The following is a 20,246-nucleotide window of genomic DNA, read 5'->3' on the forward strand; positions in this document are numbered from 1 at the left end:
CTCTGCATTGATATTATGACAGAGAGCCGGATAGGATTACCAGCACATTCAATCCTGGTACAAGAAAACCGACAATGCAAAATCGACATCAACTACCAATATCAAACAACACAAACGCTTTCATGTGAGACCAATCATTAACCCAAAACTATATAAGGAATACTTCGAAGTTCCAACCATTTGGGTTGGTCTCACACGTGGCATGGCTTTACTTACGACTCACTAATGAAAAATTGCTTCAAAATACTCTTATTCTTTACTACCTGTTAAACGTCATTTTCTAGACTCAATAAACAAAACGAAGCAAGCAAAAACAACCCTCCCAAATTTAAGAACTTTTAAACATCCGAAATCAATTAATCATCTCACCCAATAACTAAAACAAAAAAAGTATTAAAATTGGCAAAACACTTGTACATTCTCACGAGTTTAGTAAACAAAACGTTTTTAATTCAATCAAACCCTAAGAAAGTAGCAATCTGATAAGAAGTCTCCGCCAAACATCTATACTCCTAGAAAAGCAAAATAGATGCTTGACATTTGGAACACTGAGGGAATAAGATAATTGAGGGAAGAGGGGAAATTAAACAACTTGAAATTTACAAGGAAAAGGCGAGGAAGTAAAAGACAGACGAACCGACTAAATGCCTGATTTGGCAATTCACTAAGCACTTGGCGGTTGTGTTCAGTGAATATCCCTACCTAAATTTTAAAACAGAAATACTTGCAAAATTATCATGTTACCAACAAAATATTAGCTCCCACCATTTTTCTCATCCAAGTAAACAAACAATAATATACATGAAGTGAAGACAGTAGGAAACGCATGTCAGAAACCATAAACCATCTGTATGGAGCAAATCGCTAGGCTTTAATAGCACAGGCAACCAAGTCATTTATTCGTTTTTCTATCGCATTTAACAATGTAACAATATAATGAAATGAATAAAAGCAGAGGAAAACAAACACAGGAGAAATGGAAGTACAAGAAATGAGTATCAACGACAAATTGAAAAGTTAAGCAACTGACCTACCGAAAACAGGACAGTGGTTTTGAAAACACGTAACTTATACAACATGATACTCCTATAGTTAGTAAGGTCGAATGTAAGTGTGCTCTTTCAACATTTCCCACAAAATACTGAAGGCAATAACTAAGTACAACAATTACTATCTACAACAAAATACGACATATCGATTGATACTTAGTAATTTCGTAAGTAACAATACACATTTCTATGAGACAATTACACAAACACTTGGTATGCACTACACAAAAAAAATTTGGAATGTAATTGGTTACCTTGTATATGTGAAATATCCCATAACAATTGAAGGGCTACCATCACTGTAAATGTCCCACCTCTATAAAATATAAAACACTGCCGCAAAGTCCTCGTAATGAAATGAACCTCAAAATTAAAATTAGGGTTTAAAGAAATTAAACCAAACACAATAAACTGATATTTCAAAAAATTGACGATTTATTGATCGGATAATGTGTAGTAAACTATAGACGAAACCCTAATTGAATTTTTTAGGCTGAACTGCAAGGATTGATTGAATAATTGAATTAGGAGTTGTAAAAGGAAGAGGAATTGATCGCTTTGAAACAACCGAATATGTATGTATAAGAATCGATTGAAAGAGGAAAAAGAAGTTTTAGGCGGTGGAAGGAGTCAACATAAGAGAAACAGAAAATGATCTCATTGAAAGAGGAAGAAGTAGTTTTAGGCTGTGGAAGGAGTAAAACATAAGAAAAACAGAAAATAATACTAAAGTGGCATTGACCGTAAATATTGCTATAGGCAAAGGGCACAAGCATGTCAAAAAATCAAAAAACCCCTATTCTTTTTTTTATATAGGGTTTTTCTAACCTATGTCCACTAGGCATAGGATAAGAAAACAAAAAAGGAAAGAATTAATGAATGTTTTTATGGGAAATTGGAATATCTTATTACAATAAATTGAAAACACTTATTTCTTTCCTTTTATATAAGATATAAGATTAGAAAACTTAGCCATGAAGTTATGTTACCTCATAGCATATATAGGCAAAATATTTACTTTTGGTAAAATAAGGCAACAAGCTATGTACTTTCACAAATTCTTATTTGTGACGGAGGGTATCCGTCACAAACAAGAGACGGGTACCATATTGTCTCACAAAAAACCCATGGGGGGTGAGAGAAGGAGCACATGGGGTGGGTGTCCACCTTGTCCCCTCTACCCATTTCCACTCACAAAATACCCGTCGCAAGATCCGACCCGTCACAAGCAAGACTTATTGCTGTACTTTTGCCATGCATAAGAAAAAGAGTAAATTATCAATTATACCGGCCCATCAACTTTTTTCAATTACCCCTAGATTATTTTTTTTTTTTTTAATTTACATCCAAATTATTTGCTCATGTTACATTTTGCACCCAATACCCTTTTTAGTTGAAAAAAGTTATGAAGCGACGATTTTGCACCTGCGTTTCTCTATACATTTTCAGTTGTAGAAATCCATCTTACCTCATACGTACAATAAAAGTAAAAAGGTGTTTTTCTATATATATTTCGAGGTCGTCTCAAGGGTTGAGAACGTTAGTCTATCTATCGGTGTTGATACACTAGAGATCATGTTCGAAGTATTCACTCGAGGCCCTAAATTACGACCACTAAATACTAATTCCTCCACGAACTAGAAATGACCCTTCTTCGTTCTTCATTTTCATGAATCAACTTAATTAAATCTGAGAAAAGATATCGAAATTCTAACACATAACACTGTATATTTAAGGTATAATTTTCACTGTTAGATTTGAGTAGCGACCCTAAGAATAAGTCAATCGGAGTAATTTATCAACTATATTACTCAATAAAATTGAGAGATAAAACAATGAAACTATGCATTTCCCCTAACATATACAGATAAATTAACGAATTATTGATATAGTAAAACCAAAAACAAATAAAAGATTAATGATAAAAAAAAAAGTCATATGTAAAATAAATAATAACTTATTGGAATGGAGGAGGTAACTTCAATAAAATTGGAATAAGTTTATATAAGTTTCTTTTAATAACTAGTCTTGCTTAAGATGATATTATCGGTTTTAAACTTAAGACGGTTCAAATATTACCCACATGGGTATATAGGACAAATCTTTTACCTTTTTCAATACATTCTGCTTTTGTTATATTCAACCATATGGATATCCATCTTAGATGAGAATTTGTGTTCTTTAACATACAAATAAAAGGTGTCAAAGATAGAAAAAAACAGAAGAAATAACAAAGATGAGGAAAAGCCAATAAACAGATGGTTAGTTAGATGGGCCACATGTTGGGCCTTATCATTAAATATGCGGAACAAAGGCTGGACTCAAATTTTGTGGCTCTTTTTCTTATGGGCCCCCGCTACGGCGAACTGAACTGCACAATCTACGGGGCGCCCCTGTTCTTCCCTTGTATAGTCGATTAAGAAGGAAGATTTAGGCCTTGTTTTTTCCTGCTTAATTTCAACTAATTTTAGTTTATCTCATTCTCAGCTCTATTTAGTTCAGGTCGGATCAGTTTTAATCAGTTATGTTCAGCTCATTTTTGTACAAAATTAACTCTTACTTTAGCTCTATTCATTTCATCTCAGCTCTATTCAATTTATTCAATTCAGCTTATCACATTCAATTCAATTCAGCTCGTTTCAGCCGAAATGAACATAGCCTTAGTCTTAAAAAAAATGGAGGGAAGATTTAGTGATTGAAATCCTTTATTTTGTTGCTAATTCGTTGTCCTTACCTAATTAACCCATGAAATCCTTGAAGTAGTAGAGAGAGCGAGAAAAAAGTCTCATTACACTCTTTTCGGTCTAATTTTTTTGTGTAAAATAAATACTCTGTATTAGATTTCCTTTAGATAATGTTAAAACAAATTATTCAAAACATAAAGGATTTTGATTTCCATGTAATGCAAAATTACATCATGATAAAATTGTGGGTTTCGTGTATCTCGATACTCTTATGGTTACATACGAAATAACAAAATACATGAACTTGTGTTGAAAATGCAAGAATTTTTATGTGTCAAATATAACTTGTGAATTAAATTTTTTTTTTCTATAAAAATAAATTGTATATCATTTTATTGATGTTATTCACTAGACCCCCCATTTTAGAGATTTGTACATGACTAGAAATTTCTGTAAGACCCGATATTGGCTGTATATATTGAACATGGGATGATAACGCTAAAAGGTAAACTGCCTGTAACTCTGTCAGTATGTAACCTATGCCACTCCTATGTAAGAGTATAAATTTACATATTTATCCGAACCCATCACAAAAAAAAAAAAATTGGTACAAAAAAATGACATAACATATATTTGAGTGGCGTTACGGCCGCAGGCACCGAACCTGGGCCAAATATCACTTTTCACAAGTCTGATTCCAACAGTTCCAAGTTATGAATGTGCGTAACGGGCTAGGATCCTTTTCCATTCATTCCGTATTAGCTGGCAATTCCCTGGAAACATAAACGTACGTAGTAAACATCTCAATATCTCATGCATGCACAATTGCAATATTCATATTATTAAATATATTATTTCCTTGAATATTGAAGGAAAGTGACCTAAATAATAAACCATATTAAGAAGGTATTATGTATTTTTCAAACTATCGACGTCTAAGTAGTCTATTTTCCGCGACCAATGCAATTTCTCATGTAAATCTTCGACCTACCAAATATATTATCAGATAATTTAATTAAATTGGGAGTTACTGTTTAGAAATTGATAGGAAAAATAAATGTTATGCTGAGGAATTCAATTTCCCTTTTGTTTTTGTTGCAAGTTGGATTTATAGTGACTATTTTGTCCTACATTATTATTTCACTATCATTCTAATGATGAATGTTTGTCATGAATTTTTAACTTCTATGTCAAGGGCAGAGACTCAAGACCATTAATTTAATTTTCTAGGATAATAGTATGGTTTTCCGTGTTTCATATTTTGTTGTTACTCTTTTTGTCCTGATTATTTATTTGTCTTTAATTAAAATATTTTTCGCAAAGAATGAAAAAGGGAAATAAATAATTGAGAAAAAATGAGTATTTTTTTAATTTGGTTTTGTGTATTTCATATTTTGTTGTTATTTTTTTAATTAGATAACACGGCAGAACATGCAACCGCTATATTTTTATTAGTACGGATTAGGTAACTTCCAACATATGATAGTAGGCCTGACATATGATAGACTTGTAACACCCCGGCCCAAACCCTGGGTTGGGAGCGGTCAATCACGGTAGGTCGCTAGGTTGTGTACATGACCCATAGATTAACACGGGTCCTTTCCTGCGCATTTTGTCCTCACTCATGCGCATCCCGGGAACCTTTCCGGGAGGTCATTCATCCCAAGGCTACTTCCAACTAAGCACGCTTAACTATGGAGTTCCTTTTGCATGGATAAACAGAAAAGAAAGTGCACTTTGTTGATATGAATAGTAATTCCAATCCTTTTAAGCACTAGTCAGATTTTAAGCCTATCAATAGATCTCTTCAAGGCGGTACCCAACCCGAATAACGTCTTCGGTTCAGTGGAGTATTACAGATGGGTTGGGTCTGATCAGGTCATTTCAGATCTGTTAATCAAGCTATTTACGGCTCGGGTGAATTTGTGTTAGGGTCAAACTCGGATACTCAATTCAATTGTCGAATCGGTAAAAATCAAGTCATTCACGTAGAGTTAATTTTATAGGTCTACCCAATAACATGCGAACAAAAGGTTAACCGCTCTAATTCAACAAATCATAATAAAGCTCTCATGAAGGTTCGAATATGAGACCAATGAGCATTTTTGTGCTCCTTATCTTCTTAATTACTCTCCGTTTCTCTCCATTCCTTATTTCTACCATAACCATGCTCCGTTACAAGTTCATTGTATTGCATGAAGGAAAAGCTTTCCTGAAAGATATAGTATGTGTCAATAATAAATGTATGTTTGTCAAATATTTGCTCGATTTGTACGTACGTCTTGTCTGTTTTCTCTTCCCCTCAATTTACGCGAGAGCATAAATAAACAAATCTAAACGATCATATTCAAAGTACCAAATTTTTGATAGTATCGTACCATTTTATTTTTAATCTTTCAATTCAAGGCGACAAACCATAAATGGACCACTTATTAGAGGTCATGATCCATACACAAACCCGTCATATACAGCCCAACAACAAGTCCGTAAATCTCTGCCTCGTAAACGAGATAACAAAAAATCAACTTGAATTCATCATTCCGTAATCATATGATCTAACGGTAAATTGTTTTTTTTTTTTGAAGTACTAACGGTAAATTGTTGATGAGGTAGGTGGACAATGAATAATGTTCAAAAATTACTCTCTTAGAGAAAATGGATAATAGGCGAAATGACGAAGATGATTTTTACTCACGTAAAGGGTATTTTTGATGCATTGTACATTTGTACTTGCTCAACAATGCTATATACTCCGTATTTAATTTGCTAATTATTTCAATGTCGAAATCACCTATTTACCTAATAAAATCATGCTCGTTCATGTCATATTATCAGGTATTATCTACATTTTCAGCTACTTTACCAAACAATAAAATATAAGTTATAATTTTCAAATAGCTTTTAAATTATTAGATAAATTTTTAGAGTAGTTTTTTTCAGGTTTTAGTTAACTTTCAGTTAGTTTTACCAAACACAGTATTATTATTATTATAAAAGGATGCGCGCAGTTATCATTAATAGAAAAACAAAAGTTTACATGAAATTGGTGAGGCGAAACAAGTGGGCCCACACCCTTAGCAACAAAGAATAAAGAAAGTCTAGTAAAAATGTAAGCGGCCACCCGAGCCTCCGCATCCTGAGATACCGAGAATTTCTGTATCCGCTTGAGCAAGTCAACAACATCCTTATTATTATTATTATTATTATTATTATTATTATTATTATTATTATTGGTACACACACTGGAAACTTAGAATTTTCGACCATCCTCATTTAAGGCCATGACCTAGGTTAGGGATACCTGGATCATCTTAATCATTTATCAATAATTAAGAACGAAATTAATATGAACCATTGTAAAAGAGGTCAAATGATAAACTTTTTTTTGATGAACTTGGCCTATTTGCTAAACTAATAGATGTCGTCCATCCTTTAATTGGTTGGACACAAATATAAAGACAAAATAGGAGAAAGATTTAGTGGGATAGAAACTAAAATGTAGAAAATGATTGAAATGTAGAAAAGTGAAAAAAATAGATTAAGGTAAATAAAATAAAATTAAGAGTTAAAATTTCGATTGTCCAATTAACTTAACCATAGGAAATTAGGAAGGTAGTTGATGTTATATGACATATTTGATCTTGTATGAGTTTATATACTTGCTTAACAAGAGGAAAAATTCGTGTGTTCTCCGGAAACACCGTACTCCTTACACCTAAACCTTTATAATATTATATTTGTTGAATTGCCTTTAGGTGTAAGGTGGACGATCTTTCCAAAGAACAGACAAATTTTTCCAACAAGAGTGGAGTAACTAGCACTGGCTATAAATGATTGCAAAAATTAAGGCTAGTAGTCTTTTTTTTTTTTTTTTTTGGTGAGTAAAGGCTAGTAGTCTAGTAACGATGATTAGTCACTCAATATCATAATATCGAGGCATCCTTGTATGAAGATGATCATGATTGTTTTTTTTTTTTTTTTTTTTTTTTTTTTTGGGTCTAAACCATTTGGTAATCCGAACCACATTGGGCCGATTAATCCGGATTTCGGGGCGTGTCCAAGGATTACGGTATTTAAACCCCTCCCAATCGCAGTTGTAGAGGATCGATACGCAGACCTCCCTACCAAGCGCAGCCCCATGCTACCACTGCGCCAACCAACGATTGGTAGATGATCATGATTGGTGATAAGGTCAATAACTAATCAATTTTATACAGAGTAATGATAAGACCAATAACTAATCAACACATATGGGCTACAGCATCCTGATACGGACAATTGCTGCACACTCACTAATCACCACATACGTGATACAGCCTACAGTGTGCTGATACGGATACTTTCTTCAAGGATTAACTAACTCATCACAAGTCTTGCTTAAGATAAACATTATCCGTTTTAAGTTAAGACGGTTAAATACTATTACTATATATATATATATATATAGATGTAATTAAGATAAAAAATTTGATATTCTTTTAGGCAACTTGTCATATGATTTAATATGTATTTGACATCTTAAGCGATAGTACCCGTCTTAAATAAAAATTTGTATAACTAGTCTCTATCTTGACTCATTACTCGTATTTAATTGGGAAATTGTACATGATATTATCAGAATAAATAATAGGCCGACTTAGGCCCATAATGCTTAGGGTTTCGCTAGGGTTACATCCCGAGCACATTATATTTAATCATCGCCTTAGATTGCAATTGTATCACAAGATTATCAATTCAATATATTTCTCTATTCTTAACATGGTATCAGGTTCACGGTTTCGATCCTAACCCTAAATTCCGCATTCCACCATTCCATCGTGCTCCTCTGCCATCTCTTCTTTCGTCATATTCTCTTTACCATGTCGAAAGATGGCACGGACACCTCCACCCCTCCACCAAAAATCGATGTCATGTCTCCTTATTATCTCGGCGACCATGACATCCCAAGCCAAACAAATCACTCACGTTAAACTCCGCATGATAACTACGAGGAATGGAGTCGATCTATGCGTATGTCGCTTAAATCGCGACGAAAGTTCGGCTTTTGCGACGGCTCTATTCCTAAACCTACTGATGATTTTCACCTTGAACAATGGGAGGTAGTCCACTGTACTCTTGTTCAGTGGATTATGCATTCAATCGACTCTTCCATCAAGGACAGTATCTCATACTTCGAGGATGCCCGACTACTTTGGGACGAATTGGCAGAGCGCTTTTCCACTGTGGATGGCTCGAAAATTCACGGCCTTAAATCCGATCTTCACGACTGCAAGCAAGCGAAAGGTATGTCCGTTACTACTTATTTCGGAAATTTAAAGGTTCTTTGGGATGCTATCGCCAACTATGAACCCCCTTTCGCTCAGAATGTGGCCGTTGCACTTGCAATATTGACAAGGACGCCTTGCCGTCAAGACTCGAACGCTTACATTCGTTCCTCATGGGCTTGGACCGTTCCATTTATGGTAATTTACGATCCCAACTTTTGTCTCTCGACACATTGCCTACCCTCAATCGTGCTTTTCAATTAGTTTTACAAGAAGAACGATTGCGGGTGGGTGACCCTTCCTCGACAGAAGAACCCTCCGAGGTAATGGCTTTTGCTGTTCGTGATGCTTCTAAAGCCGTTGCTACCACTGATTGGCGAGCCCTTCGTGAGCTCGAAAGGGAGCGTCGAAAACTCACATGTGCTCATTGCTCCGCACTTTGGCCACGATGCTTCTTCTTGTTTTATTAAGTCCCAAAAGTTTCCCGAGTGGTGGGGTGATCGCCCTCGCACTCTTGAAGAGGTTCGGGCTCGGTCACGGGCTAATACAGCTCGCCGCTTCTACCTCGTCGCGAAGCTCCGCCGTGTGAATGCTTTGTGCTTTCCAATCCTTCCTCCTCCTCGACGATCGTCTTTACGGTATGTTTTTGGATTGGATTATAGACACCGCGCCTCACATCATGTCACCGGTGATATCACATGGCTCACGGGTTCTCATTCCATCCCGGCTTGCCCTATTCGCCTTCCTAATGGGCGGGGTGTCTCGCCACAATAGCCGGGACGGTTTGGTTATCTCGACTCACTTTTCTTATCTCATGTTTTATATGTTCCAAGTCTCACCTGTAATTTGCTCTCCGTTTCTCAATTAGTCGAGGCTACTAATTATGTTGTGAGTTTTGGTGCTAATTCTTGTTACATTCAGGACCCTTCATCGAGGACGAGGATTGGAGTCGGTGAGCTGAGAGATGGGCTCTATTTTCTGCGTGTGGTGGGTCGACCAGCTGCGGTTCATGCGGTGAGCGCTACGGATTCCTTTGCTTTATGGCACAAGCGTCTTGGTCACCCTTCAAATAAAGTAGTTCATTTAATTCCTCAAGTTCGCAAGTTTAATTCCGTTATTGATTCCCCTTGTGACGTTTGTCATCAAGCAAAACAGAGTCGTCATAGTTTTTGTTTGAATGAGAATAAGGCATCGGACATTTTTTCTTTAATACATTGCGATTTATGGGGTCCTTATCGTACCCCCTCCTCATGTGGAGCAAAGTATTTTTTGACCATTGTTGATGACTACTCTCGCGCGGTATGGGTTTATCTTCTTTTTGATAAGACAGAGGTGACACAAATGTTCATGAAATTTTTGGCCATGGTTAAAACGCAATTCTCAAAACAAGTAAAAATGGTACGATCCGATAACGGAACCGAATTCAATACAATGGCCGAATATTTCGAGACCCATGGGATCGTTTTTCAGACCTCGTGCGTTGGTACGCCACAACAAAATGGACGCGTTGAACGGAAACACCGTCACATCCTCAATGTTGCTCGTGCCTTATTATTTCAGGGCAATCTTCCGATTTCTTTTTGGGGTGAGTGTGTTTTATCCGCTGCTTATTTAATTAATCGCACACCATCCTTCCTTCTTGATCGAAAGACTCCTTACGAGCTGTTGTTTGGCATTACACCGACATATGATAATATACGGGTATTTGGGTGCTTATGTTTTGTGCACAATCAGCAGACAAAAGGTGATAAATTTGCCTCACGGGAGTCGTAAATGTGTCTTTCTTGGGTATCCGTATAATAAGAAGGGTTGGAAAGTGTATGATCTTTCTACAGGGGACATGTTTGTTTCTCGGGATGTCTATTTTTATGAAAACTCATTTCCCTATTCATCTCCTACCCCTGCCTGTGATACCCCTTCTCCGGCCTCTCCTCTTATGGATGATGAACCCGAGGAGACTCCGCCAGCTCACCCGCCTATCGAGGAGCCTCCCGTGACTGAATTACCTGACACGGATCCTCCTGAGGCAAGTCCCAGCGAAGTAGAAACCATCCCCTCCACTGCTCAGCCGATTTCTACTTCTAGCGAAGACATGGGTCGTGGTCGTCGCATTAAAATTCCCTCTACCAGGCTTCGTGGCTTCGTCGTTGGCACCACCGCAGACCCAGACACCGCCCCATCCTCTCCCGAGAGCTCATCGTCTCCTTCCTCTTCCTCAGGTACGTCCTATGCTCTCGCTAATTACATTAATTGTCATAAATTTTCTACTCCGCATCGTCACTTTCTCGCTGCAATTACGGAAGGTATAGAACCTCCCTCCTTTCGTGTTGCCATTACTGATTCCAAATGGTGTCAAGCAATGCAAGATGAGATAACTGCTCTCGAAAAAAATGGTACCTGGGAACTGACCGATTTAACGTCTGATAAAAGGGCTCTCGGATGCCGTTGGGTTTATAAAATTAAATACAAATCTAACGGTGAAATTGAGCGTTATAAAGCTCGTCTTGTCATATTTGGAAATCATCAGGTCGAAGGTATTGATTATGGTGAGACCTTCGCTCCTGTTGTCAAAATGGTGACGGTGCGCGCTCTCCTTGCTGTTGCTGCTGCTCGGAATTGGGAACTTCATCAGATGGATGTCCATAATGCCTTTCTACATGGCGATTTATCTGAAGAGGTTTATATGCGTTTGCCACCGGGTTTTAGCAAGGGTAAGGAAGGGAAAGTTTGTCGCCTGCGCAAATCCTTATACGGGCTTCGACAGGCCCCTCGTTCGGTTCGCCAAACTAGGCTCGCATTGCGTGAATATGGGTTTGTCCAATCTTACTCCGATTACTCGCTCTTCAGTTTTACGGCCGCTGAGGTATGTATCCATGTCTTAGTCTACGTGGATGATCTTGTTATCGCGGGTAATAATTCCCCTGCTATTGCCTCGTTTAAGTCATACCTTAGCCAGCCGCTTTCATATGAAAGATCTTGGTACCCTTAAGTACTTCTTGGGTATTGAGGTGGCTCGCCGATTCGAGGGCATTTTCTCAATCAACGGAAATATGCACTCGATATTATTATCGAGACCGGCCTTCTCGGTGCTAAGCTGTCGCTACCCCCATTGAACAACATCATCAGCTGGGTGTTGCCACAGGCGAGCTACTTTCTGATGTCGAGTCCTATCGTCACCTTGTGGGTCGTCTTGTATACCTCGCTGTCACGCGCCCTGACTTATCGTATGCGGTTCATATTTTGTCCCGGTTCCTTCATCGCCCACGACGTGACCATATGGATCTTTGCGCTTCGTGTGGTCCGTTATTTAAAAGGTAAACCGGTCAAGGAATTTTGTTGCGTTCCGAGTGATTTACGAGTCTCCGGGTGGTGTGATTCGACTATGTTGGTTGCCCTCGGACCCGTCGTTCGTCTCCGGGTGGATAGTTTTTTTGGGTGCTTCTCCTATTTCTTGGAAAACCAAGAAGCAACAAACTGTCTCACTATCTTCCGTGAAAAGAATACCGGTCCATTGCAAATGTCTGTGCGAATTAAAATGGTGCGCGGTCTCCTCTTGGTTTGGGTATCCCTTCGTCTAAGCCAATGCCGATTTATTGTGACAGTAACTCCGCTCTTCATCTTGCTCACAATCCTGTTTTCCATGAGCGTACTAAACACATTGAGGTGGACTGTCATTTCATCCGCGACGCTATTACCGATGGGATTGTCACTGCTTCTCACGTTGATACTCAGTCTCAGCTTGCTGATATTTTTACCAAGGCTCTCGGCTCCGTTCCGTTTGAGTCTCTTCTCCGCAAACTTGGCGTTCTTGATCTCCACGCTCCAGTTTGAGGGGGGGTAATAGGCCGACTTAGGCCCATAATGCTTAGGGTTTCGCTAGGGTTACATCCCGAGCACATTATATTTAATCATCGCCTTAGATTGCAATTGTATCACAAGATTATCAATTCAATATATTTCTCTATTCTTAACAATAAATATAACTAGTGTAGATCCTCGTGCTACAGCACGCTATTTTTTAGTTTTGTTTTATAAAGAGATATTCTTGTTAAATTAATTACATAAATTAACTGTACCTTTAATGTTATAATGTACTAATATTATCTTAGTAAGAGCTAGAAATGAAAGTTTATTACCATCAAAAGACACTTTAAGTTAAGATATTTTTGTCTTAAACCATTATTACTTTACTATAAAAATTAAGTCTGTAATGATATATCATTGTATGAAACTAATTTATGACATTAAATTACAATTAAGTGATGTGAAAATGTAAAATCTAATTAAAACACATATAATCTTATAACAAAAACAGGTAAAAACAATATACTACGCACTTAAAAAGACGATTTACGAATAATTAGACTAATATTTTTTCTTACTTTTAATTAAAAAAAGTACATAAAAATTGTTACGTCCTTTAAAATGTACACCATATTTAGAGTGTAACTGATGAAGGATAATATAAGAAACAGATTTACGTAATTTTAGGGTGTAAGTGATGACAATAATTATGTTAAAGACTACATAAGAAGCAGGTTTGCGTAATTTTAGAGTGTAATATTGATGAAAAATAATATTTATGGAAATGGAAATGATCGATTACATAATAAATTATAGATTTTAATGAAAAAGTCATAAGTATAAATTTTAATTAAAAGTTAGAGTTTAATTATAAGAATATATTGATTGAAAAGATACTAATAATGTAATAATTTTTTTTACTTGTTACCTTATTTAGCTAAATGCCTTGAATAAGAAAGATGCATGGAAAATATTTGAATTAAGATCATATTAAAGGTTCATTTAATCCAAATTAACTTGAGCTAGGTTGAATTGATCGGATTCAAGCATTCAGCATACTTGAAAGTTGAAACACATCCTAATACTTAAAATACATTTGAACGGGTTAAACCAAATTAAAGAGATATGGAGTACCTTTATGAACTCTTGACCAGGAGTTCGTTTATCAAGGTTTTTTTACTGAATAAACTTTGACCGCCATATCATTTGACCACGTTATTTAAAACATTTCCTTAACTAAAAATATTAAACAAATTTCAAATTCAAAACTTTTAACTCCGAATTATTTCCGTAACCATCATTAATTAGATTGTTTTACCTCAAGACGACTAGGCGGCGTGTTACCAATTCTTATTCACAAAATTTTCAAATTCTATTGTGTTGGCCTGGTTTAGAGTCGCCTCGACTCCACGAGCAGTAGATTCCTTGGTTCGGGTCACAAGTCATTACCAATTATAACATGCGGAACTAACCAAAATATGATCAGTATGTATGTAAGTACTAAATGGTCTGACAAAACGTGCATCGTCGGGCCACCGGCCAGTAAGTCAGTGATGGAGTACAAGCAGCTAGTGTCCAACTCATTCATTTATGTCTTTCATTCTGTGGTGGTTACCTTCTCATGCGTGTCCTACTCCATTTAATTATTTTGAATTTACGTACTATACTCGCGCAATTTTGTTCTGCTACTTTCGAAGTGACGACTCATACATTCATGTCCTTCGTCTTCCTACGTACATAACTAAAAGTAAGTTGCTTGCTTATATTACGAAAAACAAAACGTGACGATATTTGCAATGACATTTCAATTCCTTATAAAACTGTTTGAGGTGGGCTTGCATTGCAGTACACGTACTACCGTGTGAGACCAGTTGCAGCTCTATACGCTGAATCGGTGAGATACGACGATCAGCATAAGTCTTGACCAGATCATATGCCATCGAAAGGAAATTAAATATGGTATGAACTATGAAGATCATAATGTATTAATGGAATAATAACAATCAATCAATCATAATGTATTAATGGAATAATAACAATCAATCAATCATAATGTATTAATGGAATAATAACAATCAATCAATGTGGTCGATACTACAAGAATTCTGTGCTCGGGCGACCAAAATAGGCTACTGATTTTAGTCGCTAAACTGACTCGGGCGACCGAAAGTACGTAGTCGCCCAGATGTAGTAGCAAAGCCTAGTCACCTAAACTGACTGGGGCAACCGATTTTAGTCGGCAAATATTGTACGGGAACCAACTGTCGCCAATATGGCGACTAAATATAGTCGGCCGAAATATTTCTCAGTCGCCAAATTGGCGACTATTCTTTTCAGTAGCCTATTTTGGTCGCCCAAGGCTAGAATTCTTGTAGTATCGACCACATTGATGCCGCTCTTCAAGACATCCGCTACCTACAAAAATAGTCCGGGTCAAGGCATTCTTGTCTGGTCCAATTGTGATCTCGGACTTTGAACCTATTGTGATGCCAATTCGTCTAGTTGTCATCTCTGTGAATATCGTAGTGATATCAATGCTTATATGTATGAAGATGATAATGGAATAACAATCAATCCTTTCCGATATTCACAGAACAAGATATCATCTTCATCTTGTTCTGTGAATATCGTAGACTCGTAGTGATAATGGAATAAGTTATTAGCTAGAAGAAATAGAAAACCAACGTAAAACTTAATTTGGATTATATAATCCAACATCTTAGACCTCTCCTTCGACCATTACTCATTTACTCCGTTATTTATCATAATCTCAAATTAAAACATACAACGCGAGGCTAATAATAACTAAAAATCATACGGAATATTTGTGATTATTCTTTCCCCACAAAAAAGATGTCGTATTTTCCATGTCTAGCATGGGCCGTTGTGTTTTAATTGGCAATAAACAGGCCGGGTCGATCCCCAAATTCTCAAGGGCTCTTTATTGTGGTTTTCTACATTTCAATTCACGTACAGAGGTGCCCCATTAATGCATGGGTAGCTCATATTGAGCTAAACCATGGTCTAGTGACGGAGTCAGGATTTGAGTCTAAGGTGAGCGAACAGGTCATTGTATAAGTTACATCTAAAAAATTCGAAAATCTCATTTTTCAAGGGGGCCAAGGGGGCGAGCGCTCATTAATCTAGCCGGAGGCTTTACCCCAAAACTCGTTTCCAACACGAGCAAACGGATAGAATTCTAAGGCCTTCGGCTTTGCACGTTTATTTTACTTCATGAATAGAATTTGACTAACTTTACACCAAATTTATTCACAAATTATTTATTGAGTAATGAGTATAAACTCATTTATAGCTCTAGTCATGGGAGTTCTTCGCAAGTGGGGCAAACTTTTTATTTAATTTTTTTTTTCTTCTGAAAATTAATAACCATTGATAGTCTTAGGTGTAACTAATCTTGATCCCAAAAAGTTGATTAATAATATCTGAAATAAAATTTGATATCGATCGAAAACTTAATTATGAGTTACTTGAATTGCACCCAAAATCCAATTCAATCAGGATCGAATCAAACTGAACATTATAATTATATGCGAATGATACTCATAACCAGGTACATTTGGGCTCCGTTTGGCAAGACATTTCAGATATCTGATTTGGTCAAAGTAACTTATTTGACCAAAATTTCAAGTACCTTATTTTTTTTGTAAGCGTTTCACAAATAGTTTATTTAACCAAATAAGTTACCTGAAATGAAATGCTACCTAGAGTAGCATTTGAGATTTCAGGTACCTGATTTGATTGGATTTCTCGTTTTTACCCCTTAAATTAATACTATTAAATATTTATCATATTCTTTTACGTCATTTCATCAAAATCAGTTAACTTTTCAGTTAGTTTGCCAAACACTTCAATACTATATATTAAATCCACAAATCAAGGAATTTCAATGTAATCAAAGAAAGTTATACAAATTAATTATACTATATAGTTTTAAATCAATAGCACCGTGTGATGGACCCGATTAAGGGATCTCATTGCAAATATTACATAGTTTGGGTTAAAATTAAATAAAAAGAAACTTGGTAATTTTCCTAAACATTTGTAAGAGACTAAAATATGGTCAATTTCTTTAAAATAAAATAATTAATTAAGATGATCAATTTCAAGCAGAGTAAAAGAAAGAAGATGCTTGGTAATTTTCCTAAAATATTTATAGAAGACTAGAAGATGGTCAATTTCCTTAAAATAAAATAATTAATTAGTATATAAACATGCACACTTATGGTATTAATTATTATCATCATAAAATTATATATTAAATTTAAAATCTATGCAATTATATTAAACTTTATAGTTTATTAGATATATAGAGATGCTAATTATTTAACATACAAAAATATAATAAGTAAGTTATAAATAATTCAAACTAGATTCCATAATATATAATATTGCATAATTCTTTCGATTTGATTTAATGCATATATGTAATATATTTATATAAATATATAATCCTCTTAAAATTGTATGTCTAAGTAGTAAAGGTAATTTCGTCAGTAAAGAAAAGAATTGTAGTAACATTGGATATAGTTATATAATAGTAATCACTCATTTAAATAGTAAAAGTAACAATATTATCAGCGAGATTAGTGAAAGTGGTAGAAACAACAACGAGAGTAGTGAAATAATCAATATTTAATGCGGCAATAGTGAAAGTAACAATCATTACGGCAGGAGTAGTGAAATCATCAATATTAATGCGACAGTAGTGACAGTAACAATAATTACGGCGGGAATAGTGAAAGTAACAATGATTACGGGCAAGTAGTGAAATGTTATTACTATTGTTTCATTAATAAGAGTAAAATATTAATAGCGGGAGTAGTGAATTTGTCTCAAAATTTATTTCATCGGAATTTTAGGATATGTCATAAAAAAAATATATTAATGATAAATTTATGGGTTATGCAACTTTAAGTAATTTTATTTAATGAGAGGTAGCCCGGGCGAAGCCGGGCACCAATACTAGTTTTTATATAATCAACTACCTTATCAGTTCCTAATTTTCAGCTACCTTATCAGTTACCTTTTCAGGTTTCAGTTAGCTTTTCAGTTTTCAGATACTTTTTCAGGTTTCAACTATCTTTTCAGTTATGCTCCATTTGCCAAGACATTTTAGGTACCTGATTTGGTCAAAGTAGTTTATTTGACCAAAATTCAGGTACCTTAATTTTTTGTAAGTGTTTGGCAAGTAGCTTATTTAACCAAATAAGCTACATGAAATAAAATGCTACCTAGGGTAGCATTTGAGATTTCAGGTACCTGATTTGATTTGTTTTTCTGTTTTTACCCCTTAGATTTATACTATTAAATAATTATCATATTCTTTTACGTCATTTCATCAAAATCAGTCACCTTTTCAATTAGTTTGTCAAACATTTTTTTATATAATCAGCTACCTTATCAGTTCCTAATTTTCAGTTACCTTATCAGTTACTTTTTCAGGTTTCAGGTTTCAGGTTACAGCTACATTTTCAGTTAGTTTTACCAAACAGAGCCTTGAACTTATTCGAACTGAAGTGACTGGCATGAATTAAAAGAGACTAGTATTTTGATTGTTTCTTTATTTAATAATGATACTTTGAATTATTATATTTGTAAAAAGAATATAAATATTGTTAAGTCAATTAAGAGACATCCAACTCAATAAACATTACGACCCAAGTCACCTAATTTGATTTAGACCCGACTCGATCAAAAGATTTCACAATCTGATTATGTTGACTGAAATCGAATGAACATGAATTAAATTGAACTAAATTCAAAACTAAGGTCTAAGGCTGATCCGAGTAACATCAATATGACTTAACTCGATCCAAACACCGACGCATGGACTTCTTTCTTTTCTTTTTTTTTTTTTTTTTTTTTTTGGAACGAAAGAACATAGATTAAATAAAAGTCAAGTTCAAGAGAGATACAAACGCATGGACTTCAGAGCTCATTGTATTAAGATTCTGTACTTAACTCGTAAGTCGTAAATCGAACTTCTTTTGAGTGAGTTTTATAATCATGAACTCAAAGTCTCAAACAAACTTTCTTCAATCAAAGACAATGGATATGGAACAGAGGTAGGTATGACAATTGACAACATACTCTCTCCAACTAAATATTCCTAATTTGTCCCTTATTAATTTTGCTCACTTGAGTCGACAGACTTAAAAAAATATAATATAATGCTCACATATTTATTTATTTTACTTTATTTTATTTCCACCAAAAGAAACATATTTATTTATTTTATTTTTGATTAAATGCTCACATATTTATTGGCAACACCTTCACGGAATACATTCTCAACTGTCCAAAGCAATGAAGCATAGAACTAGATAGTGTGACGACCAGTCAAATTCTGCATAACCTTTTCATATTGTAGATGTCAGCTAGGTTAATCGGTAAAATCACTCGAGATAGTACTCGTGATCTAGATTCAAATCCCGTCAATATTATATTCACCTTTAGTTGTTCACAATAAAATCAACCTAGATTACTAGAGCAAATCCTCTGTCCCATTTTACATCCCATCTTGTATCCCACGTTAGTAAGTTACCAATAAAGAAAAATCTCCACCCTCATATTAGGGGTGGTCAAACGTCTAAGTTAGAGGTGAGCATGGGCCGGGTTTGGGCCGGGCCTAATCATTAAATTAAGCCCAAGCATGTGGGCTGGGCCGGGTTGGGCCACACATGCGGGCCTATTTTTTGCCCAAACCCGGCCTATGCGGGTTAAAAACGGGCTTCGGGCCGATTTGGGCTTATAACCTTTACTCTTCAAATAAATTTAAAAATCCTCAATATGTAATACTTTGTGCATTTGTTAGCAAAAGTTTTGTATAAAACTATATAATTTTTCCTAGTATTGTCAATATAAGGAGTAGAAACTTAAAGTAGCTTTCATGTACCTTTTGTTTATGGTGACTCATACAACCAAGTGCACAATTTTTAGCTACGTCATAACGCGTATTTCAAAGACTCGCTTCACTTTACGTTGTTATATTGTTCTACTTAGTACTTAGTAGAGTATATGTTGTTCTTAGGCTCAAAATCAATGACTTATCACACTAATAATGATATCACATAAATATTGGTATGCAAATTAATAAGGCTTGTAACACTAATACAGGTAAAAAAATTAGTACGGCTCATGAACTACATAGCAATTGATTTGTTATTTTTTTTACTAACACTCATTTACATCCTTAAATCATACATGAAATCGAATGTTTTGTATATATTCGGGCCGGGCCAAAATTCGGGCTTTGACGTCGGCCCAAACCCGGGTCAATTAAATGAATCGGGTCGTGGGCTTCGTACCGTGAGCTTTTTGGGCCTAAAATCGAGGCCCAAGCCCGTGAAAAAATTGGGTTGGGCTGGGCCGGGTCGGGCTAGCGGGCATGTGCCACTTGATCAGCTCTAGTCTAAGTCGACCTA

Source organism: Silene latifolia, chromosome 4, assembly GCF_048544455.1.
Source record: "Silene latifolia isolate original U9 population chromosome 4, ASM4854445v1, whole genome shotgun sequence".
Taxonomy (NCBI): domain Eukaryota; kingdom Viridiplantae; phylum Streptophyta; class Magnoliopsida; order Caryophyllales; family Caryophyllaceae; genus Silene; species Silene latifolia.